Source organism: Haemaphysalis longicornis, unplaced genomic scaffold (genome assembly GCF_048455015.1).
Source record: "Haemaphysalis longicornis isolate Haplotype H1 unplaced genomic scaffold, Haemaphysalis longicornis Haplotype H1 scaffold_11, whole genome shotgun sequence".
Lineage (NCBI taxonomy): Eukaryota > Metazoa > Arthropoda > Arachnida > Ixodida > Ixodidae > Haemaphysalis > Haemaphysalis longicornis.
In genome coordinates, this window is record NW_027526214.1 from 108,312,693 (window position 1) to 108,340,009 (window position 27,317).

Genomic DNA, 27,317 nt, shown 5'->3' on the forward strand with positions numbered 1-27,317 from the left:
TAGTGATAAAGAAAAGAGCCTAACCACACCCCTATGCCTGCTTTGGCGTTGTAGACTGCTGACCTATCCTTCTGTATTTCCTCAACGAGCCCCTCATTTCCTTACTATATTATTCTGCGAAAGCCTAGCGAGGGTCTCGGGTCTGGCAGCCTTGATGCCTAGGTAGCATAAGAGGGCTTCCCGCCAGTAATCCGCTCATGACAGGCTGTAGACGTTCGAGTCACGCCCCGGGGGTTAAAAAGAAGGTCACCTTCTCCCCGTGTAGTCAGAGTCGCGCTGGCTACCACCCTCAAGCGTCAGATACACTTCTAGTAGATATAAATAGCCGAGAAAGTGAAGGAGAACACAGTCGCCCAGATAGCCGAATTGGTAAGGCATTCGACATGTAATCGAAAGGCGTGGGTTCGGCCCCCACTCTGGGCGCGTGTTTTTCTTTCTTTCTTTCTTCTGTATAATTAAAAAAAAATGTTTACTTAATAAACCGTAGTGATAAAGAAAAGAGCCTAAACACACCCCTATGCCTCCTTTGGCGTTGTAGACTGCTGACCTATCTTTCTGTATTTCCTCAACGAGCCCCCCATTTCCTTACTATATTATTCTGCGAAAGCCTAGCGAGGGTCTCGGTTCTGGCAGCCTTGATGCCTAGGTAGCATAAGAGGGCTTCCCGCCAGTAATCCGCTCATGACAGGCTGTAGACGTTCGAGTCACGCCCCGGGGGTTAAAAAGAAGGTCACCTTCTCCCCGTGTAGTCAGAGTGGCGCTGGCTACCACCCTCAAGCGTCAGATACACTTCTAGTAGATATAAATAGCCGAGAAAGTGAAGGAGAACACAGTCGCCCAGATAGCCGAATTGGTAAGGCATTCGACATGTAATCGAAAGGCGTGGGTTCGGTCCCCACTCTGGGCGCGTGTTCTTTCTTTCTTTCTTCTGTATAATAAAAAAAATGTTTACCTAATAAACCGTAGTGATAAAGAAAACAGCCTAACCACACCCCTATGCCTCCTTTGGCGTTGTAGACTGCTGACCTATCTTTCTGTATTTCCTCAACGAGCCCCTCATTTCCTTACTATATTATTCTGCGAAAGCCTAGCGAGGGTCTCGGTTCTGGCAGCCTTGATGCCTAGGTAGCATAAGAGGGCTTCCCGCCAGTAATCCGCTCATGACAGGCTGTAGACGTTCGAGTCACGCCCCGGGGGTTAAAAAGAAGGTCACCTTCTCCCCGTGTAGTCAGAGTGGCGCTGGCTACCACCCTCAAGCGTCAGATACACTTCTAGTAGATATAAATAGCCGAGAAAGTGAAGGAGAACACAGTTGCCCAGATAGCCGAATTGGTAAGGCATTCGACATGTAATCGAAAGGCGTGGGTTCGGTCCCCACTCTTGGCGCGTGTTTTTCTTTCTTTCTTTCTTCTGTATAATTAAAAAAAATGTTTACTTAATAAACCGCAGTGATAAAGAAAAGAGCCTAACCACACCCCTATGCCTCCTTTGGCGTTGTAGACTGCTGACCTATCTTTCTGTATTTCCTCAACGAGCCCCTCATTTCCTTACTATATTATTCTGCGAAAGCCTAGCGAGGGTCTCGGTTCTGGCAGCCTTGATGCCTAGGTAGCATAAGAGGGCTTCCCGCCAGTAATCCGCTCATGACAGGCTGTAGACGTTCGAGTCACGCCCCGGGGGTTAAAAAGAAGGTCACCTTCTCCCCGTGTATTCAGAGTGGCGCAGGCTACCACCCTCAAGCGTCACATACACTTCTAGTAGATATAAATAGCCGAGAAAGTGAAGGAGAACACAGTCGCCCAGATAGCCGAATTGGTAAGGCATTCGACATGTAATCGAAAGGCGTGGGTTCGGTCCCCACTCTGGGCGCATGTTTTTCTTTCTTTCTTTCTTGTGTATAAAAAAAATGTTTACTTAATAAACCGTAGTGATAAAGAAAAGAGCCTAACCACATCCCTATGCCTCTTTTGGCGTTGTAGACTGCTGACCTATCTTTCTGTATTTCCTCAACGAGCCCCTCATTTCCTTACTATATTATTCTGCGAAAGCCTAGCGAGGGTCTCGGGTCTGGCAGCCTTGATGCCTAGGTAGCATAAGAGGGCTTCCCGCCAGTAATCCGCTCATGACAGGCTGTAGACGTTCGAGTCACGCCCCGGGGGTTAAAAAGAAGGTCACCTTCTCCCCGTGTAGTCAGAGTGGCGCTGGCTACCACCCTCAAGCGTCAGATACACTTCTAGTAGATATAAATAGCCGAGAAAGTGAAGGAGAACACAGTCGCCCAGATAGCCGAATTGGTAAGGCATTCGACATGTAATCGAAAGGCGTGGGTTCGGTCCCCACTCTGGGCGCGTGTTTTTCTTTCTTTCTTTCTTCTGTATAATAAAAAAAATGTTTACTTAATAAACTGTAGTGATAAAGAAAAGAGCCTAACCACACCCCTATGCCTCCTTTGGCGTTGTAGACTGCTGACCTATCTTTCTGTATTTCCTCAACGAGACCCTCATTTCCTTACTATATTATTCTGCGAAAGCGTAGCGAGGGTCTCGGTTCTGGCAGCCTTGATGCCTAGGTAGCATAAGAGGGCTTCCCGCCAGTAATCCGCTCATGACAGGCTGTAGACGTTCGAGTCACGCCCCGGGGGTTAAAAAGAAGGTCACCTTCTCCCCGTGTAGTCAGAGTGGCGCTGGCTACCACCCTCAAGCGTCAGATACACTTCTAGTAGATATAAATAGCCGAGAAAGTGAAGGAGAACACAGTCGCCCAGATAGCCGAATTGGTAAGGCATTCGACATGTAATCGAAAGGCGTGGGTTCGGTCCCCACTCTGGGCGCGTGTTTTTCTTTCTTTCTTTCTTCTGTATAATTAAAAAAAATGTTTACTTAATAAACCGTAGTGATAAAGAAAAGAGCCTAACCACACCCCTATGCCTCCTTTGGCGTTGTAGACTGCTGACCTATCTTTCTGTATTTCCTCAACGAGCCCCTCATTTCCTTACTATATTATTCTGCGAAAGCCTAGCGAGGGTCTCGGTTCTGGCAGCCTTGATGCCTAGGTAGCATAAGAGGGCTTCCCGCCAGTAATCCGCTCATGACAGGCTGTAGACGTTCGAGTCACGCCCCGGGGGTTAAAAAGAAGGTCACCTTCTCCCCGTGTATTCAGAGTGGCGCAGGCTACCACCCTCAAGCGTCACATACACTTCTAGTAGATATAAATAGCCGAGAAAGTGAAGGAGAACACAGTCGCCCAGATAGCCGAATTGGTAAGGCATTCGACATGTAATCGAAAGGCGTGGGTTCGGTCCCCACTCTGGGCGCATGTTTTTCTTTCTTTCTTTCTTCTGTATAAAAAAAAATGTTTACTTAATACACCGTAGTGATAAAGAAAAGAGCCTAACCACACCCCTATGCCTCCTTTGGCGTTGTAGACTGCTGACCTATCTTTCTGTATTTCCTCAACGAGCCCCCCATTTCCTTACTATATTATTCTGCGAAAGCCTAGCGAGGGTCTCGGTTCTGGCAGCCTTGATGCCTAGGTAGCATAAGAGGGCTTCCCGCCAGTAATCCGTTCATGACAGGCTGTAGACGTTCGAGTCACGCCCCGGGGGTTAAAAAGGTCACCTTCTCCCCGTGTAGTCAGAGTGGCGCTGGCTACCACCCTCAAGCGTCAGATACACTTCTAGTAGATATAAATAGCCGAGAAAGTGAAGGAGAACACAGTCGCCCAGATAGCCGAATTGGTAAGGCATTCGACATGTAATCGAAAGGCGTGGGTTCGGTCCCCACTCTGGGCGCGTGTTTTTCTTTCTTTCTTTCTTCTGTATAATAAAAAAAATGTTTACTTAATACACCGTAGTGATAAAGAAAAGAGCCTAACCACACCCCTATGCCTCCTTTGGCGTTGTAGACTGCTGACCTATCTTTCTGTATTTCCTCAACGAGCCCCCCATTTCCTTACTATATTATTCTGCGAAAGCCTAGCGAGGGTCTCGGTTCTGGCAGCCTTGATGCCTAGGTAGCATAAGAGGGCTTCCCGCCAGTAATCCGTTCATGACAGGCTGTAGACGTTCGAGTCACGCCCCGGGGGTTAAAAAGGTCACCTTCTCCCCGTGTAGTCAGAGTGGCGCTGGCTACCACCCTCAAGCGTCAGATACACTTCTAGTAGATATAAATAGCCGAGAAAGTGAAGGAGAACACAGTCGCCCAGATAGCCGAATTGGTAAGGCATTCGACATGTAATCGAAAGGCGTGGGTTCGGTCCCCACTCTGGGCGCGTGTTTTTCTTTCTTTCTTTCTTCTGTATAATTAAAAAAAATGTTTACTTAATAAACCGTAGTGATAAAGAAAAGAGCCTAAACACACCCCTATGCCTCCTTTGGCGTTGTAGACTGCTGACCTATCTTTCTGTATTTCCTCAACGAGCCCCTCGTTTCCTTACTATATTATTCTGCGAAAGCGTAGCGAGGGTCTCGGTTCTGGCAGCCTTGATGCCTAGGTAGCATAAGAGGGCTTCCCGCCAGTAATCCGCTCATGACAGGCTGTAGACGTTCGAGTCACGCCCCGGGGGTTAAAAAGAAGGTCACCTTCTCCCCGTGTAGTCAGAGTGGCGCTGGCTACCACCCTCAAGCGTCAGATACACTTCTAGTAGATATAAATAGCCGAGAAAGTGAAGGAGAACACAGTCGCCCAGATAGCCGAATTGGTAAGGCATTCGACATGTAATCGAAAGGCGTGGGTTCGGTCCCCACTCTGGGCGCGTGTTTTTCTTTCTTTCTTTCTTCTGTATAATTAAAAAAAAATGTTTACTTAATAAACCGTAGTGATAAAGAAAAGAGCCTAACCACACCCCTATGCCTCCTTTGGCGTTGTAGACTGCTGACCTATCTTTCTGTATTTCCTCAACGAGCCCCTCATTTCCTTACTATATTATTCTGCGAAAGCCTAGCGAGGGTCTCGGTTCTGGCAGCCTTGATGCCTAGGTAGCATAAGAGGGCTTCCCGCCAGTAATCCGCTCATGACAGGCTGTAGACGTTCGAGTCACGCCCCGGGGGTTAAAAAGAAGGTCACCTTCTCCCCGTGTATTCAGAGTGGCGCAGGCTACCACCCTCAAGCGTCACATACACTTCTAGTAGATATAAATAGCCGAGAAAGTGAAGGAGAACACAGTCGCCCAGATAGCCGAATTGGTAAGGCATTCGACATGTAATCGAAAGGCGTGGGTTCGGTCCCCACTCTGGGCGCATGTTTTTCTTTCTTTCTTTCTTCTGTATAAAAAAAAATGTTTACTTAATACACCGTAGTGATAAAGAAAAGAGCCTAACCACACCCCTATGCCTCCTTTGGCGTTGTAGACTGCTGACCTATCTTTCTGTATTTCCTCAACGAGCCCCCCATTTCCTTACTATATTATTCTGCGAAAGCCTAGCGAGGGTCTCGGTTCTGGCAGCCTTGATGCCTAGGTAGCATAAGAGGGCTTCCCGCCAGTAATCCGTTCATGACAGGCTGTAGACGTTCGAGTCACGCCCCGGGGGTTAAAAAGGTCACCTTCTCCCCGTGTAGTCAGAGTGGCGCTGGCTACCACCCTCAAGCGTCAGATACACTTCTAGTAGATATAAATAGCCGAGAAAGTGAAGGAGAACACAGTCGCCCAGATAGCCGAATTGGTAAGGCATTCGACATGTAATCGAAAGGCGTGGGTTCGGTCCCCACTCTGGGCGCGTGTTTTTCTTTCTTTCTTTCTTCTGTATAATTAAAAAAAATGTTTACTTAATAAACCGTAGTGATAAAGAAAAGTGCCTAAACACACCCCTATGCCTCCTTTGGCGTTGTAGACTGCTGACCTATCTTTCTGTATTTCCTCAACGAGCCCCCCATTTCCTTACTATATTATTCTGCGAAAGCCTAGCGAGGGTCTCGGTTCTGGCAGCCTTGATGCCTAGGTAGCATAAGAGGGCTTCCCGCCAGTAATCCGCTCATGACAGGCTGTAGACGTTCGAGTCACGCCCCGGGGGTTAAAAAGAAGGTCACCTTCTCCCCGTGTAGTCAGAGTGGCGCTGGCTACCACCCTCAAGCGTCAGATACACTTCTAGTAGATATAAATAGCCGAGAAAGTGAAGGAGAACACAGTCGCCCAGATAGCCGAATTGGTAAGGCATTCGACATGTAATCGAAAGGCGTGGGTTCGGTCCCCACTCTGGGCGCGTGTTTTTCTTTCTTTCTTTCTTCTGTATAATAAAAAAAATGTTTACTTAATAAACCGTAGTGATAAAGAAAAGAGCCTAACCACACCCCTATGCCTCCTTTGGCGTTGTAGACTGCTGACCTATCTTTCTGTATTTCCTCAACGAGCCCCTCATTTCCTTACTATATTATTCTGCGAAAGCCTAGCGAGGGTCTCGGGTCTGGCAGCCTTGATGCCTAGGTAGCATAAAAGGGCTTCCCGCCAGTAATCCGCTCATGACAGGCTGTAGACGTTCGAGTCATGCCCCGAGGGTTAAAAAGAAGGTCACCTTCCCCCCGTGTAGTCAGAGTGGCTCTGGCTACCACCCTCAAGCGTCAGATACACTTCTAGTAGATATAAATAGCCGAGAAAGTGAAGGAGACCACAGTCGCCCAGATAGCCGAATTGGTAAGGCAGTCGACATGTAATCGAAAGGCGTGGGTTCGGTCCCCACTCTGGGCGCGTGTTTTTCTTTCTTTCTATCTTCTGTATAATTAAAAAAAATGTTTACTTAATAAACCGTAGTGATAAAGAAAAGAGCCTAACCACACCCCTATGCCTCCTTTGGCGTTGTAGACTGCTGACCTATCTTTCTGTATTTCCTCAACGAGCCCCTCATTTCCTTACTATATTATTCTGCGAAAGCCTAGCGAGGGTCTCGGTTCTGGCAGCCTTGATGCCTAGGTAGCATAAGAGGGCTTCCCGCCAGTAATCCGCTCATGACAGGCTGTAGACGTTCGAGTCACGCCCCGGGGGTTAAAAAGAAGGTCACCTTCTCCCCGTGTATTCAGAGTGGCGCAGGCTACCACCCTCAAGCGTCACATACACTTCTAGTAGATATAAATAGCCGAGAAAGTGAAGGAGAACACAGTCGCCCAGATAGCCGAATTGGTAAGGCATTCGACATGTAATCGAAAGGCGTGGGTTCGGTCCCCACTCTGGGCGCATGTTTTTCTTTCTTTCTTTCTTCTGTATAAAAAAAAATGTTTACTTAATACACCGTAGTGATAAAGAAAAGAGCCTAACCACACCCCTATGCCTCCTCTGGCGTTGTAGACTGCTGACCTATCTTTCTGTATTTCCTCAACGAGCCCCCCATTTTCTTACTATATTATTCTGCGAAAGCCTAGCGAGGGTCTCGGTTCTGGCAGCCTTGATGCCTAGGTAGCATAAGAGGGCTTCCCGCCAGTAATCCGTTCATGACAGGCTGTAGACGTTCGAGTCACGCCCCGGGGGTTAAAAAGGTCACCTTCTCCCCGTGTAGTCAGAGTGGCGCTGGCTACCACCCTCAAGCGTCAGATACACTTCTAGTAGATATAAATAGCCGAGAAAGTGAAGGAGAACACAGTCGCCCAGATAGCCGAATTGGTAAGGCATTCGACATGTAATCGAAAGGCGTGGGTTCGGTCCCCACTCTGGGCGCGTGTTTTTCTTTCTTTCTTTCTTCTGTATAATTAAAAAAAAATGTTTACTTAATAAACCGTAGTGATAAAGAAAAGAGCCTAACCACACCCCTATGCCTCCTTTGGCGTTGTAGACTGCTGACCTATCTTTCTGTATTTCCTCAACGAGCCCCTCATTTCCTTACCATATTATTCTGCGAAAGCCTAGCGAGGGTCTCGGTTCTGGCAGCCTTGATGCCTAGGTAGCATAAGAGGGCTTCCCGCCAGTAATCCGCTCATGACAGGCTGTAGACGTTCGAGTCACGCCCCGGGGGTTAAAAAGAAGGTCACCTTCTCCCCGTGTATTCAGAGTGGCGCAGGCTACCACCCTCAAGCGTCACATACACTTCTAGTAGATATAAATAGCCGAGAAAGTGAAGGAGAACACAGTCGCCCAGATAGCCGAATTGGTAAGGCATTCGACATGTAATCGAAAGGCGTGGGTTCGGTCCCCACTCTGGGCGCATGTTTTTCTTTCTTTCTTTCTTCTGTATAAAAAAAAATGTTTACTTAATACACCGTAGTGATAAAGAAAAGAGCCTAACCACACCCCTATGCCTCCTTTGGCGTTGTAGACTGCTGACCTATCTTTCTGTATTTCCTCAACGAGCCCCCCATTTCCTTACTATATTATTCTGCGAAAGCCTAGCGAGGGTCTCGGTTCTGGCAGCCTTGATGCCTAGGTAGCATAAGAGGGCTTCCCGCCAGTAATCCGTTCATGACAGGCTGTAGACGTTCGAGTCACGCCCCGGGGGTTAAAAGGTCACCTTCTCCCCGTGTAGTCAGAGTGGCGCTGGCTACCACCCTCAAGCGTCAGATACACTTCTAGTAGATATAAATAGCCGAGAAAGTGAAGGAGAACACAGTCGCCCAGATAGCCGAATTGGTAAGGCATTCGACATGTAATCGAAAGGCGTGGGTTCGGTCCCCACTCTGGGCGCGTGTTTTTCTTTCTTTCTTTCTTCTGTATAATTAAAAAAAAATGTTTACTTAATAAACCGTAGTGATAAAGAAAAGAGCCTAACCACACCCCTATGCCTCCTTTGGCGTTGTAGACTGCTGACCTATCTTTCTGTATTTCCTCAACGAGCCCCTCATTTCCTTACTATATTATTCTGCGAAAGCCTAGCGAGGGTCTCGGTTCTGGCAGCCTTGATGCCTAGGTAGCATAAGAGGGCTTCCCGCCAGTAATCCGCTCATGACAGGCTGTAGACGTTCGAGTCACGCCCCGGGGGTTAAAAAGAAGGTCACCTTCTCCCCGTGTATTCAGAGTGGCGCAGGCTACCACCCTCAAGCGTCACATACACTTCTAGTAGATATAAATAGCCGAGAAAGTGAAGGAGAACACAGTCGCCCAGATAGCCGAATTGGTAAGGCATTCGACATGTAATCGAAAGGCGTGGGTTCGGTCCCCACTCTGGGCGCATGTTTTTCTTTCTTTCTTTCTTCTGTATAAAAAAAAATGTTTACTTAATACACCGTAGTGATAAAGAAAAGAGCCTAACCACACCCCTATGCCTCCTTTGGCGTTGTAGACTGCTGACCTATCTTTCTGTATTTCCTCAACGAGCCCCCCATTTCCTTACTATATTATTCTGCGAAAGCCTAGCGAGGGTCTCGGTTCTGGCAGCCTTGATGCCTAGGTAGCATAAGAGGGCTTCCCGCCAGTAATCCGTTCATGACAGGCTGTAGACGTTCGAGTCACGCCCCGGGGGTTAAAAAGGTCACCTTCTCCCCGTGTAGTCAGAGTGGCGCTGGCTACCACCCTCAAGCGTCAGATACACTTCTAGTAGATATAAATAGCCGAGAAAGTGAAGGAGAACACAGTCGCCCAGATAGCCGAATTGGTAAGGCATTCGACATGTAATCGAAAGGCGTGGGTTCGGTCCCCACTCTGGGCGCGTGTTTTTCTTTCTTTCTTTCTTCTGTATAATTAAAAAAAATGTTTACTTAATAAACCGTAGTGATAAAGAAAAGTGCCTAAACACACCCCTATGCCTCCTTTGGCGTTGTAGACTGCTGACCTATCTTTCTGTATTTCCTCAACGAGCCCCCCATTTCCTTACTATATTATTCTGCGAAAGCCTAGCGAGGGTCTCGGTTCTGGCAGCCTTGATGCCTAGGTAGCATAAGAGGGCTTCCCGCCAGTAATCCGCTCATGACAGGCTGTAGACGTTCGAGTCACGCCCCGGGGGTTAAAAAGAAGGTCACCTTCTCCCCGTGTAGTCAGAGTGGCGCTGGCTACCACCCTCAAGCGTCAGATACACTTCTAGTAGATATAAATAGCCGAGAAAGTGAAGGAGAACACAGTCGCCCAGATAGCCGAATTGGTAAGGCATTCGACATGTAATCGAAAGGCGTGGGTTCGGTCCCCACTCTGGGCGCGTGTTTTTCTTTCTTTCTTTCTTCTGTATAATAAAAAAAATGTTTACTTAATAAACCGTAGTGATAAAGAAAAGAGCCTAACCACACCCCTATGCCTCCTTTGGCGTTGTAGACTGCTGACCTATCTTTCTGTATTTCCTCAACGAGCCCCTCATTTCCTTACTATATTATTCTGCGAAAGCCTAGCGAGGGTCTCGGGTCTGGCAGCCTTGATGCCTAGGTAGCATAAAAGGGCTTCCCGCCAGTAATCCGCTCATGACAGGCTGTAGACGTTCGAGTCATGCCCCGAGGGTTAAAAAGAAGGTCACCTTCCCCCCGTGTAGTCAGAGTGGCTCTGGCTACCACCCTCAAGCGTCAGATACACTTCTAGTAGATATAAATAGCCGAGAAAGTGAAGGAGACCACAGTCGCCCAGATAGCCGAATTGGTAAGGCAGTCGACATGTAATCGAAAGGCGTGGGTTCGGTCCCCACTCTGGGCGCGTGTTTTTCTTTCTTTCTATCTTCTGTATAATTAAAATAAAATGTTTACTTAATAAACCGTAGTGATAAAGAAAAGAGCCTAACCACACCCCTATGCCTCCTTTGGCGTTGTAGACTGCTGACCTATCTTTCTGTATTTCCTCAACGAGCCCCTCATTTCCTTACTATATTATTCTGCGAAAGCCTAGCGAGGGTCTCGGTTCTGGCAGCCTTGATGCCTAGGTAGCATAAGAGGGCTTCCCGCCAGTAATCCGCTCATGACAGGCTGTAGACGTTTGAGTCACGCCCCGGGGGTTAAAAAGAAGGTCACCTTCTCCCCGTGTATTCAGAGTGGCGCAGGCTACCACCCTCAAGCGTCACATACACTTCTAGTAGATATAAATAGCCGAGAAAGTGAAGGAGAACACAGTCGCCCAGATAGCCGAATTGGTAAGGCATTCGACATGTAATCGAAAGGCGTGGGTTCGGTCCCCACTCTGGGCGCATGTTTTTCTTTCTTTCTTTCTTCTGTATATAAAAAAATGTTTACTTAATACACCGTAGTGATAAAGAAAAGAGCCTAACCACACCCCTATGCCTCCTTTGGCGTTGTAGACTGCTGACCTATCTTTCTGTATTTCCTCAACGAGCCCCCCATTTTCTTACTATATTATTCTGCGAAAGCCTAGCGAGGGTCTCGGTTCTGGCAGCCTTGATGCCTAGGTAGCATAAGAGGGCTTCCCGCCAGTAATCCGTTCATGACAGGCTGTAGACGTTCGAGTCACGCCCCGGGGGTTAAAAAGGTCACCTTCTCCCCGTGTAGTCAGAGTGGCGCTGGCTACCACCCTCAAGCGTCAGATACACTTCTAGTAGATATAAATAGCCGAGAAAGTGAAGGAGAACACAGTCGCCCAGATAGCCGAATTGGTAAGGCATTCGACATGTAATCGAAAGGCGTGGGTTCGGTCCCCACTCTGGGCGCGTGTTTTTCTTTCTTTCTTTCTTCTGTATAATTAAAAAAAAATGTTTACTTAATAAACCGTAGTGATAAAGAAAAGAGCCTAACCACACCCCTATGCCTCCTTTGGCGTTGTAGACTGCTGACCTATCTTTCTGTATTTCCTCAACGAGCCCCTCATTTCCTTACTATATTATTCTGCGAAAGCCTAGCGAGGGTCTCGGTTCTGGCAGCCTTGATGCCTAGGTAGCATAAGAGGGCTTCCCGCCAGTAATCCGCTCATGACAGGCTGTAGACGTTCGAGTCACGCCCCGGGGGTTAAAAAGAAGGTCACCTTCTCCCCGTGTATTCAGAGTGGCGCAGGCTACCACCCTCAAGCGTCACATACACTTCTAGTAGATATAAATAGCCGAGAAAGTGAAGGAGAACACAGTCGCCCAGATAGCCGAATTGGTAAGGCATTCGACATGTAATCGAAAGGCGTGGGTTCGGTCCCCACTCTGGGCGCATGTTTTTCTTTCTTTCTTTCTTCTGTATAAAAAAAAATGTTTACTTAATACACCGTAGTGATAAAGAAAAGAGCCTAACCACACCCCTATGCCTCCTTTGGCGTTGTAGACTGCTGACCTATCTTTCTGTATTTCCTCAACGAGCCCCCCATTTCCTTACTATATTATTCTGCGAAAGCCTAGCGAGGGTCTCGGTTCTGGCAGCCTTGATGCCTAGGTAGCATAAGAGGGCTTCCCGCCAGTAATCCGTTCATGACAGGCTGTAGACGTTCGAGTCACGCCCCGGGGGTTAAAAAGGTCACCTTCTCCCCGTGTAGTCAGAGTGGCGCTGGCTACCACCCTCAAGCGTCAGATACACTTCTAGTAGATATAAATAGCCGAGAAAGTGAAGGAGAACACAGTCGCCCAGATAGCCGAATTGGTAAGGCATTCGACATGTAATCGAAAGGCGTGGGTTCGGTCCCCACTCTGGGCGCGTGTTTTTCTTTCTTTCTTTCTTCTGTATAATTAAAAAAAAATGTTTACTTAATAAACCGTAGTGATAAAGAAAAGAGCCTAAACACACCCCTATGCCTCCTTTGGCGTTGTAGACTGCTGACCTATCTTTCTGTATTTCCTCAACGAGCCCCTCATTTCCTTACTATATTATTCTGCGAAAGCGTAGCGAGGGTCTCGGTTCTGGCAGCCTTGATGCCTAGGTAGCATAAGAGGGCTTCCCGCCAGTAATCCGCTCATGACAGGCTGTAGACGTTCGAGTCACGCCCCGGGGGTTAAAAAGAAGGTCACCTTCTCCCCGTGTAGTCAGAGTGGCGCTGGCTACCACCCTCAAGCGTCAGATACACTTCTAGTAGATATAAATAGCCGAGAAAGTGAAGGAGAACACAGTCGCCCAGATAGCCGAATTGGTAAGGCATTCGACATGTAATCGAAAGGCGTGGGTTCGGTCCCCACTCTGGGCGCGTGTTTTTCTTTCTTTCTTTCTTCTGTATAATTAAAAAAAATGTTTACTTAATAAACCGTAGTGATAAAGAAAAGAGCCTAACCACACCCCTATGCCTCCTTTGGCGTTGTAGACTGCTGACCTATCTTTCTGTATTTCCTCAACGAGCCCCTCATTTCCTTACTATATTATTCTGCGAAAGCCTAGCGAGGGTCTCGGTTCTGGCAGCCTTGATGCCTAGGTAGCATAAGAGGGCTTCCCGCCAGTAATCCGCTCATGACAGGCTGTAGACGTTCGAGTCACGCCCCGGGGGTTAAAAAGAAGGTCACCTTCTCCCCGTGTATTCAGAGTGGCGCAGGCTACCACCCTCAAGTGTCACATACACTTCTAGTAGATATAAATAGCCGAGAAAGTGAAGGAGAACACAGTCGCCCAGATAGCCGAATTGGTAAGGCATTCGACATGTAATCGAAAGGCGTGGGTTCGGTCCCCACTCTGGGCGCATGTTTTTCTTTCTTTCTTTCTTCTGTATAAAAAAAATGTTTACTTAATACACCGTAGTGATAAAGAAAAGAGCCTAACCACACCCCTATGCCTCCTTTGGCGTTGTAGACTGCTGACCTATCTTTCTGTATTTCCTCAACGAGCCCCCCATTTCCTTACTATATTATTCTGCGAAAGCCTAGCGAGGGTCTCGGTTCTGGCAGCCTTGATGCCTAGGTAGCATAAGAGGGCTTCCCGCCAGTAATCCGTTCATGACAGGCTGTAGACGTTCGAGTCACACCCCGGGGGTTAAAAAGGTCACCTTCTCCCCGTGTAGTCAGAGTGGCGCTGGCTACCACCCTCAAGCGTCAGATACACTTCTAGTAGATATAAATAGCCGAGAAAGTGAAGGAGAACACAGTCGCCCAGATAGCCGAATTGGTAAGGCATTCGACATGTAATCGAAAGGCGTGGGTTCGGTCCCCACTCTGGGCGCGTGTTTTTCTTTCTTTCTTTCTTCTGTATAATTAAAAAAATGTTTACTTAATAAACCGTAGTGATAAAGAAAAGAGCCTAAACACACCCCTATGCCTCCTTTGGCGTTGTAGACTGCTGACCTATCTTTCTGTATTTCCTCAACGAGCCCCCCATTTCCTTACTATATTATTCTGCGAAAGCCTAGCGAGGGTCTCGGTTCTGGCAGCCTTGATGCCTAGGTAGCATAAGAGGGCTTCCCGCCAGTAATCCGCTCATGACAGGCTGTAGACGTTCGAGTCACGCCCCGGGGGTTAAAAAGAAGGTCACCTTCTCCCCGTGTAGTCAGAGTGGCGCTGGCTACCACCCTCAAGCGTCAGATACACTTCTAGTAGATATAAATAGCCGAGAAAGTGAAGGAGAACACAGTCGCCCAGATAGCCGAATCGGTAAGGCATTCGACATGTAATCGAAAGGCGTGGGTTCGGTCCCCACTCTGGGCGCGTGTTTTTCTTTCTTTCTTTCTTCTGTATAATAAAAAAAATGTTTACTTAATACACCGTAGTGATAAAGAAAAGAGCCTAACCACACCCCTATGCCTCCTTTGGCGTTGTAGACTGCTGACCTATCTTTCTGTATTTCCTCAACGAGCCCCCCATTTCCTTACTATATTATTCTGCGAAAGCCTAGCGAGGGTCTCGGTTCTGGCAGCCTTGATGCCTAGGTAGCATAAGAGGGCTTCCCGCCAGTAATCCGCTCATGACAGGCTGTAGACGTTCGAGTCACGCCCCGGGGGTTAAAAAGAAGGTCACCTTCTCCCCGTGTAGTCAGAGTGGCGCTGGCTACCACCCTCAAGCGTCAGATACACTTCTAGTAGATATAAATAGCCGAGAAAGTGAAGGAGAACACAGTCGCCCAGATAGCCGAATTGGTAAGGCATTCGACATGTAATCGAAAGGCGTGGGTTCGGTCCCCACTCTGGGCGCGTGTTTTTCTTTCTTTCTTTCTTCTGTATAATTAAAAAAAAATGTTTACTTAATAAACCGTAGTGATAAAGAAAAGAGCCTAACCACACCCCTATGCCTCCTTTGGCGTTGTAGACTGCTGACCTATCTTTCTGTATTTCCTCAACGAGCCCCTCATTTCCTTACTATATTATTCTGCGAAAGCCTAGCGAGGGTCTCGGTTCTGGCAGCCTTGATGCCTAGGTAGCATAAGAGGGCTTCCCGCCAGTAATCCGCTCATGACAGGCTGTAGACGTTCGAGTCACGCCCCGGGGGTTAAAAAGAAGGTCACCTTCTCCCCGTGTATTCAGAGTGGCGCAGGCTACCACCCTCAAGCGTCACATACACTTCTAGTAGATATAAATAGCCGAGAAAGTGAAGGAGAACACAGTCGCCCAGATAGCCGAATTGGTAAGGCATTCGACATGTAATCGAAAGGCGTGGGTTCGGTCCCCACTCTGGGCGCATGTTTTTCTTTCTTTCTTTCTTCTGTATAAAAAAAATGTTTACTTAATACACCGTAGTGATAAAGAAAAGAGCCTAACCACACCCCTATGCCTCCTTTGGCGTTGTAGACTGCTGACCTATCTTTCTGTATTTCCTCAACGAGCCCCCCATTTCCTTACTATATTATTCTGCGAAAGCCTAGCGAGGGTCTCGGTTCTGGCAGCCTTGATGCCTAGGTAGCATAAGAGGGCTTCCCGCCAGTAATCCGTTCATGACAGGCTGTAGACGTTCGAGTCACGCCCCGGGGGTTAAAAAGGTCACCTTCTCCCCGTGTAGTCAGAGTGGCGCTGGCTACCACCCTCAAGCGTCAGATACACTTCTAGTAGATATAAATAGCCGAGAAAGTGAAGGAGAACACAGTCGCCCAGATAGCCGAATTGGTAAGGCATTCGACATGTAATCGAAAGGCGTGGGTTCGGTCCCCACTCTGGGCGCGTGTTTTTCTTTCTTTCTTTCTTCTGTATAATTAAAAAAATGTTTACTTAATAAACCGTAGTGATAAAGAAAAGAGCCTAAACACACCCCTATGCCTCCTTTGGCGTTGTAGACTGCTGACCTATCTTTCTGTATTTCCTCAACGAGCCCCCCATTTCCTTACTATATTATTCTGCGAAAGCCTAGCGAGGGTCTCGGTTCTGGCAGCCTTGATGCCTAGGTAGCATAAGAGGGCTTCCCGCCAGTAATCCGCTCATGACAGGCTGTAGACGTTCGAGTCACGCCCCGGGGGTTAAAAAGAAGGTCACCTTCTCCCCGTGTAGTCAGAGTGGCGCTGGCTACCACCCTCAAGCGTCAGATACACTTCTAGTAGATATAAATAGCCGAGAAAGTGAAGGAGAACACAGTCGCCCAGATAGCCGAATCGGTAAGGCATTCGACATGTAATCGAAAGGCGTGGGTTCGGTCCCCACTCTGGGCGCGTGTTTTTCTTTCTTTCTTTCTTCTGTATAATAAAAAAAATGTTTACTTAATACACCGTAGTGATAAAGAAAAGAGCCTAACCACACCCCTATGCCTCCTTTGGCGTTGTAGACTGCTGACCTATCTTTCTGTATTTCCTCAACGAGCCCCCCATTTCCTTACTATATTATTCTGCGAAAGCCTAGCGAGGGTCTCGGTTCTGGCAGCCTTGATGCCTAGGTAGCATAAGAGGGCTTCCCGCCAGTAATCCGTTCATGACAGGCTGTAGACGTTCGAGTCACGCCCCGGGGGTTAACAAGGTCACCTTCTCCCCGTGTAGTCAGAGTGGCGCTGGCTACCACCCTCAAGCGTCAGATACACTTCTAGTAGATATAAATAGCCGAGAAAGTGAAGGAGAACACAGTCGCCCAGATAGCCGAATTGGTAAGGCATTCGACATGTAATCGAAAGGCGTGGGTTCGGTCCCCACTCTGGGCGCGTGTTTTTCTTTCTTTCTTTCTTCTGTATAATTAAAAAAAATGTTTACTTAATAAACCGTAGTGATAAAGAAAAGAGCCTAAACACACCCCTATGCCTCCTTTGGCGTTGTAGACTGCTGACCTATCTTTCTGTATTTCCTCAACGAGCCCCTCATTTCCTTACTATATTATTCTGCAAAAGCGTAGCGAGGGTCTCGGTTCTGGCAGCCTTGATGCCTAGGTAGCATAAGAGGGCTTCCCGCCAGTAATCCGCTCATGACAGGCTGTAGACGTTCGAGTCACGCCCCGGGGGTTAAAAAGAAGGTCACCTTCTCCCCGTGTAGTCAGAGTGGCGCTGGCTACCACCCTCAAGCGTCAGATACACTTTTAGTAGATATAAATAGCCGAGAAAGTGAAGGAGAACACAGTCGCCCAGATAGCCGAATTGGTAAGGCATTCGACATGTAATCGAAAGGCGTGGGTTCGGTCCCCACTCTGGGCGCGTGTTTTTCTTTCTTTCTTTCTTCTGTATAATTAAAAAAAAATGTTTACTTAATAAACCGTAGTGATAAAGAAAAGAGCCTAACCACACCCCTATGCCTCCTTTGGCGTTGTAGACTGCTGACCTATCTTTCTGTATTTCCTCAACGAGCCCCTCATTTCCTTACTATATTATTCTGCGAAAGCCTAGCGAGGGTCTCGGTTCTGGCAGCCTTGATGCCTAGGTAGCATAAGAGGGCTTCCCGCCAGTAATCCGCTCATGACAGGCTGTAGACGTTCGAGTCACGCCCCGGGGGTTAAAAAGAAGGTCACCTTCTCCCCGTGTATTCAGAGTGGCGCAGGCTACCACCCTCAAGCGTCACATACACTTCTAGTAGATATAAATAGCCGAGAAAGTGAAGGAGAACACAGTCGCCCAGATAGCCGAATTGGTAAGGCATTCGACATGTAATCGAAAGGCGTGGGTTCGGTCCCCACTCTGGGCGCATGTTTTTCTTTCTTTCTTTCTTCTGTATAAAAAAAAATGTTTACTTAATACACCGTAGTGATAAAGAAAAGAGCCTAACCACACCCCTATGCCTCCTTTGGCGTTGTAGACTGCTGACCTATCTTTCTGTATTTCCTCAACGAGCCCCCCATTTCCTTACTATATTATTCTGCGAAAGCCTAGCGAGGGTCTCGGTTCTGGCAGCCTTGATGCCTAGGTAGCATAAGAGGGCTTCCCGCCAGTAATCCGTTCATGACAGGCTGTAGACGTTCGAGTCACGCCCCGGGGGTTAAAAAGGTCACCTTCTCCCCGTGTAGTCAGAGTGGCGCTGGCTACCACCCTCAAGCGTCAGATACACTTCTAGTAGATATAAATAGCCGAGAAAGTGAAGGAGAACACAGTCGCCCAGATAGCCGAATTGGTAAGGCATTCGACATGTAATCGAAAGGCGTGGGTTCGGTCCCCACTCTGGGCGCGTGTTTTTCTTTCTTTCTTTCTTCTGTATAATTAAAAAAAATGTTTACTTAATAAACCGTAGTGATAAAGAAAAGTGCCTAAACACACCCCTATGCCTCCTTTGGCGTTGTAGACTGCTGACCTATCTTTCTGTATTTCCTCAACGAGCCCCCCATTTCCTTACTATATTATTCTGCGAAAGCCTAGCGAGGGTCTCGGTTCTGGCAGCCTTGATGCCTAGGTAGCATAAGAGGGCTTCCCGCCAGTAATCCGCTCATGACAGGCTGTAGACGTTCGAGTCACGCCCCGGGGGTTAAAAAGAAGGTCACCTTCTCCCCGTGTAGTCAGAGTGGCGCTGGCTACCACCCTCAAGCGTCAGATACACTTCTAGTAGATATAAATAGCCGAGAAAGTGAAGGAGAACACAGTCGCCCAGATAGCCGAATTGGTAAGGCATTCGACATGTAATCGAAAGGCGTGGGTTCGGTCCCCACTCTGGGCGCGTGTTTTTCTTTCTTTCTTTCTTCTGTATAATTAAAAAAAATGTTTACTTAATAAACCGTAGTGATAAAGAAAAGAGCCTAAACACACCCCTATGCCTCCTTTGGCGTTGTAGACTGCTGACCTATCTTTCTGTATTTCCTCAACGAGCCCCTCATTTCCTTACTATATTATTCTGCGAAAGCGTAGCGAGGGTCTCGGTTCTGGCAGCCTTGATGCCTAGGTAGCATAAGAGGGCTTCCCGCCAGTAATCCGCTCATGACAGGCTGTAGACGTTCGAGTCACGCCCCGGGGGTTAAAAAGAAGGTCACCTTCTCCCCGTGTAGTCAGAGTGGCGCTGGCTACCACCCTCAAGCGTCAGATACACTTCTAGTAGATATAAATAGCCGAGAAAGTGAAGGAGAACACAGTCGCCCAGATAGCCGAATTGGTAAGGCATTCGACATGTAATCGAAAGGCGTGGGTTCGGTCCCCACTCTGGGCGCGTGTTTTTCTTTCTTTCTTTCTTCTGTATAATTAAAAAAAAATGTTTACTTAATAAACCGTAGTGATAAAGAAAAGAGCCTAACCACACCCCTATGCCTCCTTTGGCGTTGTAGACTGCTGACCTATCTTTCTGTATTTCCTCAACGAGCCCCTCATTTCCTTACTATATTATTCTGCGAAAGCCTAGCGAGGGTCTCGGTTCTGGCAGCCTTGATGCCTAGGTAGCATAAGAGGGCTTCCCGCCAGTAATCCGCTCATGACAGGCTGTAGACGTTCGAGTCACGCCCCGGGGGTTAAAAAGAAGGTCACCTTCTCCCCGTGTATTCAGAGTGGCGCAGGCTACCACCCTCAAGCGTCACATACACTTCTAGTAGATATAAATAGCCGAGAAAGTGAAGGAGAACACAGTCGCCCAGATAGCCGAATTGGTAAGGCATTCGACATGTAATCGAAAGGCGTGGGTTCGGTCCCCACTCTGGGCGCATGTTTTTCTTTCTTTCTTTCTTCTGTATAAAAAAAAATGTTTACTTAATACACCGTAGTGATAAAGAAAAGAGCCTAACCACACCCCTATGCCTCCTTTGGCGTTGTAGACTGCTGACCTATCTTTCTGTATTTCCTCAACGAGCCCCCCATTTCCTTACTATATTATTCTGCGAAAGCCTAGCGAGGGTCTCGGTTCTGGCAGCCTTGATGCCTAGGTAGCATAAGAGGGCTTCCCGCCAGTAATCCGTTCATGACAGGCTGTAGACGTTCGAGTCACGCCCCGGGGGTTAAAAAGGTCACCTTCTCCCCGTGTAGTCAGAGTGGCGCTGGCTACCACCCTCAAGCGTCAGATACACTTCTAGTAGATATAAATAGCCGAGAAAGTGAAGGAGAACACAGTCGCCCAGATAGCCGAATTGGTAAGGCATTCGACATGTAATCGAAAGGCGTGGGTTCGGTCCCCACTCTGGGCGCGTGTTTTTCTTTCTTTCTTTCTTCTGTATAATTAAAAAAATGTTTACTTAATAAACCGTAGTGATAAAGAAAAGAGCCTAAACACACCCCTATGCCTCCTTTGGCGTTGTAGACTGCTGACCTATCTTTCTGTATTTCCTCAACGAGCCCCCCATTTCCTTACTATATTATTCTGCGAAAGCCTAGCGAGGGTCTCGGTTCTGGCAGCCTTGATGCCTAGGTAGCATAAGAGGGCTTCCCGCCAGTAATCCGCTCATGACAGGCTGTAGACGTTCGAGTCACGCCCCGGGGGTTAAAAAGAAGGTCACCTTCTCCCCGTGTAGTCAGAGTGGCGCTGGCTACCACCCTCAAGCGTCAGATACACTTCTAGTAGATATAAATAGCCGAGAAAGTGAAGGAGAACACAGTCGCCCAGATAGCCGAATTGGTAAGGCATTCGACATGTAATCGAAAGGCGTGGGTTCGGTCCCCACTCTGGGCGCGTGTTTTTCTTTCTTTCTTTCTTCTGTATAATAAAAAAAATGTTTACTTAATACACCGTAGTGATAAAGAAAAGAGCCTAACCACACCCCTATGCCTCCTTTGGCGTTGTAGACTGCTGACCTATCTTTCTGTATTTCCTCAACGAGCCCCCCATTTCCTTACTATATTATTCTGCGAAAGCCTAGCGAGGGTCTCGGTTCTGGCAGCCTTGATGCCTAGGTAGCATAAGAGGGCTTCCCGCCAGTAATCCGTTCATGACAGGCTGTAGACGTTCGAGTCACGCCCCGGGGGTTAAAAAGGTCACCTTCTCCCCGTGTAGTCAGAGTGGCGCTGGCTACCACCCTCAAGCGTCAGATACACTTCTAGTAGATATAAATAGCCGAGAAAGTGAAGGAGAACACAGTCGCCCAGATAGCCGAATTGGTAAGGCATTCGACATGTAATCGAAAGGCGTGGGTTCGGTCCCCACTCTGGGCGCGTGTTTTTCTTTCTTTCTTTCTTCTGTATAATTAAAAAAAATGTTTACTTAATAAACCGTAGTGATAAAGAAAAGAGCCTAAACACACCCCTATGCCTCCTTTGGCGTTGTAGACTGCTGACCTATCTTTCTGTATTTCCTCAACGAGCCCCTCATTTCCTTACTATATTATTCTGCGAAAGCGTAGCGAGGGTCTCGGTTCTGGCAGCCTTGATGCCTAGGTAGCATAAGAGGGCTTCCCGCCAGTAATCCGCTCATGACAGGCTGTAGACGTTCGAGTCACGCCCCGGGGGTTAAAAAGAAGGTCACCTTCTCCCCGTGTAGTCAGAGTGGCGCTGGCTACCACCCTCAAGCGTCAGATACACTTCTAGTAGATATAAATAGCCGAGAAAGTGAAGGAGAACACAGTCGCCCAGATAGCCGAATTGGTAAGGCATTCGACATGTAATCGAAAGGCGTGGGTTCGGTCCCCACTCTGGGCGCGTGTTTTTCTTTCTTTCTTTCTTCTGTATAATTAAAAAAAAATGTTTACTTAATAAACCGTAGTGATAAAGAAAAGAGCCTAACCACACCCCTATGCCTCCTTTGGCGTTGTAGACTGCTGACCTATCTTTCTGTATTTCCTCAACGAGCCCCTCATTTCCTTACTATATTATTCTGCGAAAGCCTAGCGAGGGTCTCGGTTCTGGCAGCCTTGATGCCTAGGTAGCATAAGAGGGCTTCCCGCCAGTAATCTGCTCATGACAGGCTGTAGACGTTCGAGTCACGCCCCGGGGGTTAAAAAGAAGGTCACCTTCTCCCCGTGTAGTCAGAGTGGCGCTGGCTACCACCCTCAAGCGTCAGATACACTTCTAGTAGATATAAATAGCCGAGAAAGTGAAGGAGAACACAGTCGCCCAGATAGCCGAATTGGTAAGGCATTCGACATGTAATCGAAAGGCGTGGGTTCGGTCCCCACTCTGGGCGCGTGTTTTTCTTTCTTTCTTTCTTCTGTATAATAAAAAAAATGTTTACTTAATAAACCGTAGTGATAAAGAAAAGAGCCTAACCACACCCCTATGCCTCCTTTGGCGTTGTAGACTGCTGACCTATCTTTCTGTATTTCCTCAACGAGCCCCTCATTTCCTTACTATATTATTCTGCGAAAGCCTAGCGAGGGTCTCGGGTCTGGCAGCCTTGATGCCTAGGTAGCATAAAAGGGCTTCCCGCCAGTAATCCGCTCATGACAGGCTGTAGACGTTCGAGTCATGCCCCGAGGGTTAAAAAGAAGGTCACCTTCCCCCCGTGTAGTCAGAGTGGCTCTGGCTACCACCCTCAAGCGTCAGATACACTTCTAGTAGATATAAATAGCCGAGAAAGTGAAGGAGACCACAGTCGCCCAGATAGCCGAATTGGTAAGGCAGTCGACATGTAATCGAAAGGCGTGGGTTCGGTCCCCACTCTGGGCGCGTGTTTTTCTTTCTTTCTATCTTCTGTATAATTAAAAAAAAATGTTTACTTAATAAACCGTAGTGATAAAGAAAAGAGCCTAACCACACCCCTATGCCTCCTTTGGCGTTGTAGACTGCTGACCTATCTTTCTGTATTTCTCAACGAGCCCCTCATTTTCTTACTATATATATATATATATATATATATATATATATATATATATATATATATATAGTTAAGACAAAAGGTTCTTGGCTATGAGGTTAGCTGTACGATAGAGAAGTCAAACTGAAAAACATAACAACATTTATTCTAACGTTTCGACCGGGGGCCGGTCTTTTTCAAAGATCTTTTTCAAAGAAAAAGACCGGCCCCCGGTCGAAACGTTAGAATAAATGTTGTTATGTTTTTCAGTTTGACTTCTCTATCGTATATATATATATATATATATATATATATATATATATATATATATTGTAAAGGAGATACTCGACGTTCCTGTAGAAGGATGGGCCCGTTTATTCGTGAACGAGGCGTCAGCGCAGCAGGGGCGAGCCGAGACGACCAGCTTATCGCGAGGCTGAGCTTCAACGAGAGCGTCCTCTTCTTCGTAGTCATCCGACGCATACCCACATACGGGGAATTGCCCGTTATGACTTATGCTGGTCACAATTGCTCGTACATTTGCGCTACATACATACTTGCTACAATACCCCCGGCGAAAAGGGGAAGCCATCCTGGCGACCTAAGGGGTACACGACATGAGCGGGTCATAGTACGGCTTGAGCCGCGCGACATGAACTGTCTCACGCCCCCGACGGCGGCGATCTGAAGTGGGCGTTACAGGCTCAACAACATAATTGACCGGCGATGTTCGCTCCACAACCCGGTAGGGGCCGTGGTATTGCGACACAAATTTCGGTGACAGTCCGGGCGTCGGGCACGGTATGTAGAGCAAGACGAGGGATCCGTTCGGAAAAGTTGGAGCTGAGACCGAAACGTCGTGACGTGCCTTCTGGCGCTGCTGGTCTTCCGTTGTAAAGCGACGAGCAAGCTGGCGACATTCCTCGGCGCGTCGAGCGACGTCTGAAACTGGCATGAATTCGGAGGCGTCAGGTCGGTACGGAAGTATACTGTCCAGCATGCATGAAGGCTCACGACCGTAGAGCAAAAGGAACGGCGAAAATCCTGTGGTTGTCTGCTTAGCGGTGTTGTAAGCATACGTCACGAAAGGAAGAACGAGGTCCCAATTGGAATGGTCCGAGGAAATGTACATTGCGATCATATCCCCCAGTGTGCGGTTAAACCGCTCTGTCAGTCCATTGGTCTGTGGGTGGTATGATGTGGTTTTGCGGTGAACAACGTTGCATTCAGCTAGAAGGGTCTCCACGACGTCGGATAAAAACACGCGACCTCGATCACTAAGTAGCTCGCGAGGAGCGCCGTGGCGGAGAATGAACCGCTGAAGGAGAAATGACGCTACTTCTCCAGCCGTGGCCGCCGGTAGCGCAGCTGTTTCGGCGTAACGCGTTAGATGATCAACGGCGACGATGATCCAGCGGTTACCGGCAGCTGTGCTGGGAAGTGGGCCGTAGAGATCAATGCCCACTCGGTCGAAGGGTCTCGCTGGACAGGGCAACGGCTGAAGTGGAGCGCTGGTGTGCTGCGGAGGAGTCTTGCGCCGTTGACAGTCTGGGCAGGATTTAACGAACTTTTTCACAAAGGTATACATCCCACGCCAGTAGTAGCGAAGTCTAAGGCGCTCGTATGTTTTCAGGACTCCAGCGTGAGCACACTGCGCGTCATCGTGAAAGGAAGAGCAAATTTCCTTGCGTAGGTGGCGAGGAATCACTAGCAGCCATCTTCGACCGTCGTCGTGGTAGTTGCGGCGGTACAGGAGTTCGTCACGAACGGTGCAGTGAGCAGCTTGTCGGCGCAGTGATCTTGGAGCAGCGTTTGCCGGCGGGCATGAGAGATATTCGAGAATCGAGGTGATCCACGGGTCCTTACGCTGCTCACCAGCCATGTCCGCTATGGCGAGAGGCGCCAGGGTGTTATCCGCCGTCGACAAGCTCGCGACGTCCGATGGAAGCGGCGAGCGAGAAAGGGCGTCAGCGTCGTTATGTTTGCGTCCTGACCTGTACACAACACGGATATCATACTCTTGTAGGCGGAGGGCCCAGCGAGCGAGGCGACCGGAGGGATCCTTTAGTGAAGACAACCAACAAAGAGCATGATGATCCGTCACGACGGCGAAAGGGCGTCCGTACAGGTAGGGGCGAAACTTGCTGATGGCCCAAACGATAGCCAAACATTCCTTCTCTGTCACAGAGTAGTTCGCTTCCGCCTTCGTCAATGTACGACTCGCATAACTGACTACGTATTCCTCATAGCCGTCCTGTCGTTGGGCGAGGACTGCACCCAATCCCACACCACTGGCATCGGTGTGGAGTTCAGTTGGTGCGCGCGGATCGAAATGTCGGAGTATGGGTGGCGACGTAAGGACACGGCGTAGCCTCAGAAAAGCGTCTTCACAGTCAGCGGACCAATCAGAAATTTCCCCACTTCCACCGAGAAGTTGCGTGAGGGGCGCAATGATGGAGGCAAAGTTCCGTACAAAGCGCCGGAAATAAGAACAGAGGCCGATAAAGCTTCGCAGGGCCTTCATCGTAGTCGGCTTTGGGAACTCTGCCACGGCACGGAGTTTCGCTGGATCCGGGAGGACGCCATCTTTCGAAACTACATGGCCCAAAATGGTGAGTTTCTGAGAAGCGAAGCGGCACTTTTTAAGGTTCAGCTGCAAACCGGCGGAAGTCAGGCATTTCAGTACTTGCTCCAGGCGCGTTAGATGGGTCGTAAAATCTGGTGAAAACACGACGATGTCATCTAAGTAGCAAAGGCATGTTTTCCATTTGAGACCGCGCAATACGTTGTCCATCATTCGTTCGAATGTCGCAGGCGCATTACACAGTCCGAATGGCATGACATTGAACTCGTAGAGCCCATCTGGCGTTACAAATGCCGTTTTAGAGCGATCGGCGTTGGCCATGGGGACTTGCCAGTAGCCGGACCTCAAATCCAACGATGAGAAGTACTCGGCCCCTTGCAAGCTGTCCAGGGCGTCATCAATTCGGGGCAGCGGGTAAACGTCCTTACGAGTTATTTTGTTGAGACGTCTATAATCCACGCAGAACCGAATGGATCCATCTTTTTTCTTGACAAGGACCACAGGAGAAGCCCAAGGACTCATCGATGGTCGAATGACGTCGCGTTTTAGCATGTCCTCCACGTGTTCCTCAATAACACGACGCTCGGTGGAGGACACACGATACGGCCGCTGTCGCAATGGTGCGTGGGTGCCAGTGTCGATCTGATGCGAAACAGTTGACGTGCGGCCCAAAGGAGTGCCATGACAGTCGAATGATGAACTGAAGCGTCGTAGAACGGTCAATAGTTGGTCGCGTTGGGTCGAAGTAAGGGCGTCGTCAATGGCGTTGAGAAACATAGTCGCATCACGTTGGATATCACGTAAGCAACCGGAGCTAAGCGCGGTGATATGAACGGGAGAAACGTCTTCAGCTACGTCGATAAGAACGGAAGGCTCAACTTTCTCTACAAGGCCAACGCATTCACTGCGAAAGAGTTTCATGGGGTACGGATTTGGGTTTGAGAAAGGCACAGAACAGGAACCGGATTTGAGGTCGAGGACAGCGAACGGCAGTGGAAAGGATTTGCGAAGCGACAAGAGACCAGAAGGAGCGAATATGACTGTGGCGTCCGAAACACTGCTGCATGACAATGGCACAAGCACAGTTGAATCCGGTGGGATGTCGGTGTCGTCAGCAACAAGCAACTTTGCCGCGGCCTTCTCACAATCGTCTTCAAGTACCGGAAACAGCTCTACTTCAGCGCGCGCGCAGTCAATGATGGCGTGATGTCGCGACAAGAAGTCCCATCCGATAATGAGATTGTGAGAGCAGGACGGCAGGACGATGAGTTCGATTATGTAGACGACCCCTTGAATTGTAATCCGAGCAGTGCATGCGGCCAGCGGTTCCACAGGTTGCGCATTAGCGGTGCGCAGAGTAACACCATGTATAGGCGTCGTCACCTTACGCAACGATCGGCAAAATTTATCGTCAATAACAGAAACCGCAGCTCCAGTATCAATGAGCGCCAGGGTAAAAACACCATCAACAAACAAATTGATTAAATTAGGCGGCGAAAAAGGAGGACTTTGGCATTTCGACGGTGACGCAGTTTTTGCCTCCGGAACTGCGGCGTCTAGTTTTCCGTCTGACTAGTCGTAGGGCGACGGCGCATCGGAGAGAGTGAGCGGCGTCGTGGAGACTGCGAGCGACGGCTGGCGACGTCACGGTCATCGGACGAGATGGGTGTCGTCGAAAACTGGGCTGGGGCGTGCGTCATGGGTGGTGAGGGCGCATAAGGAAAGGACCACGATGAGTTGCGCGTACCCGTCATGCCACGGCGACAGTAGCGTGCCACATGTCCCGCAATCCCACACGAATAACAGATAGGGCGATTATCGGACGTGCGCCAAGGGTTTGCGAATGGGGACGCCGGACGCGGCACGACAGGCATCGGGCGAATGCGTTGAACTCCGGCAGTGGCATGACTCCCAGTGCTTGCAGCAGTCGCAAGGTAGGGTCCCGGTGCGGTTCCAGTAAAAGGTCGCGCCGCGGTCTCGGCATAGGTTAGAGGCATATGTTGTACTGCATCGGCGAAAGCCAAAGGGGCGGTCATCGGCGTTTGCGGCGT

The 27,317-nt window shown here is 48.7% G+C and overlaps 1 protein-coding gene across 1 annotated transcript in view; it reads right to left on the reverse strand.

Annotated features, from left to right (window-relative positions):
- Positions 1-27,317, reverse strand: part of LOC144160744 (uncharacterized) — a 67,409-nt gene that overhangs the window by 38,560 nt on the left and 1,532 nt on the right. The gene's annotated exons all lie outside the window — the stretch shown is intronic.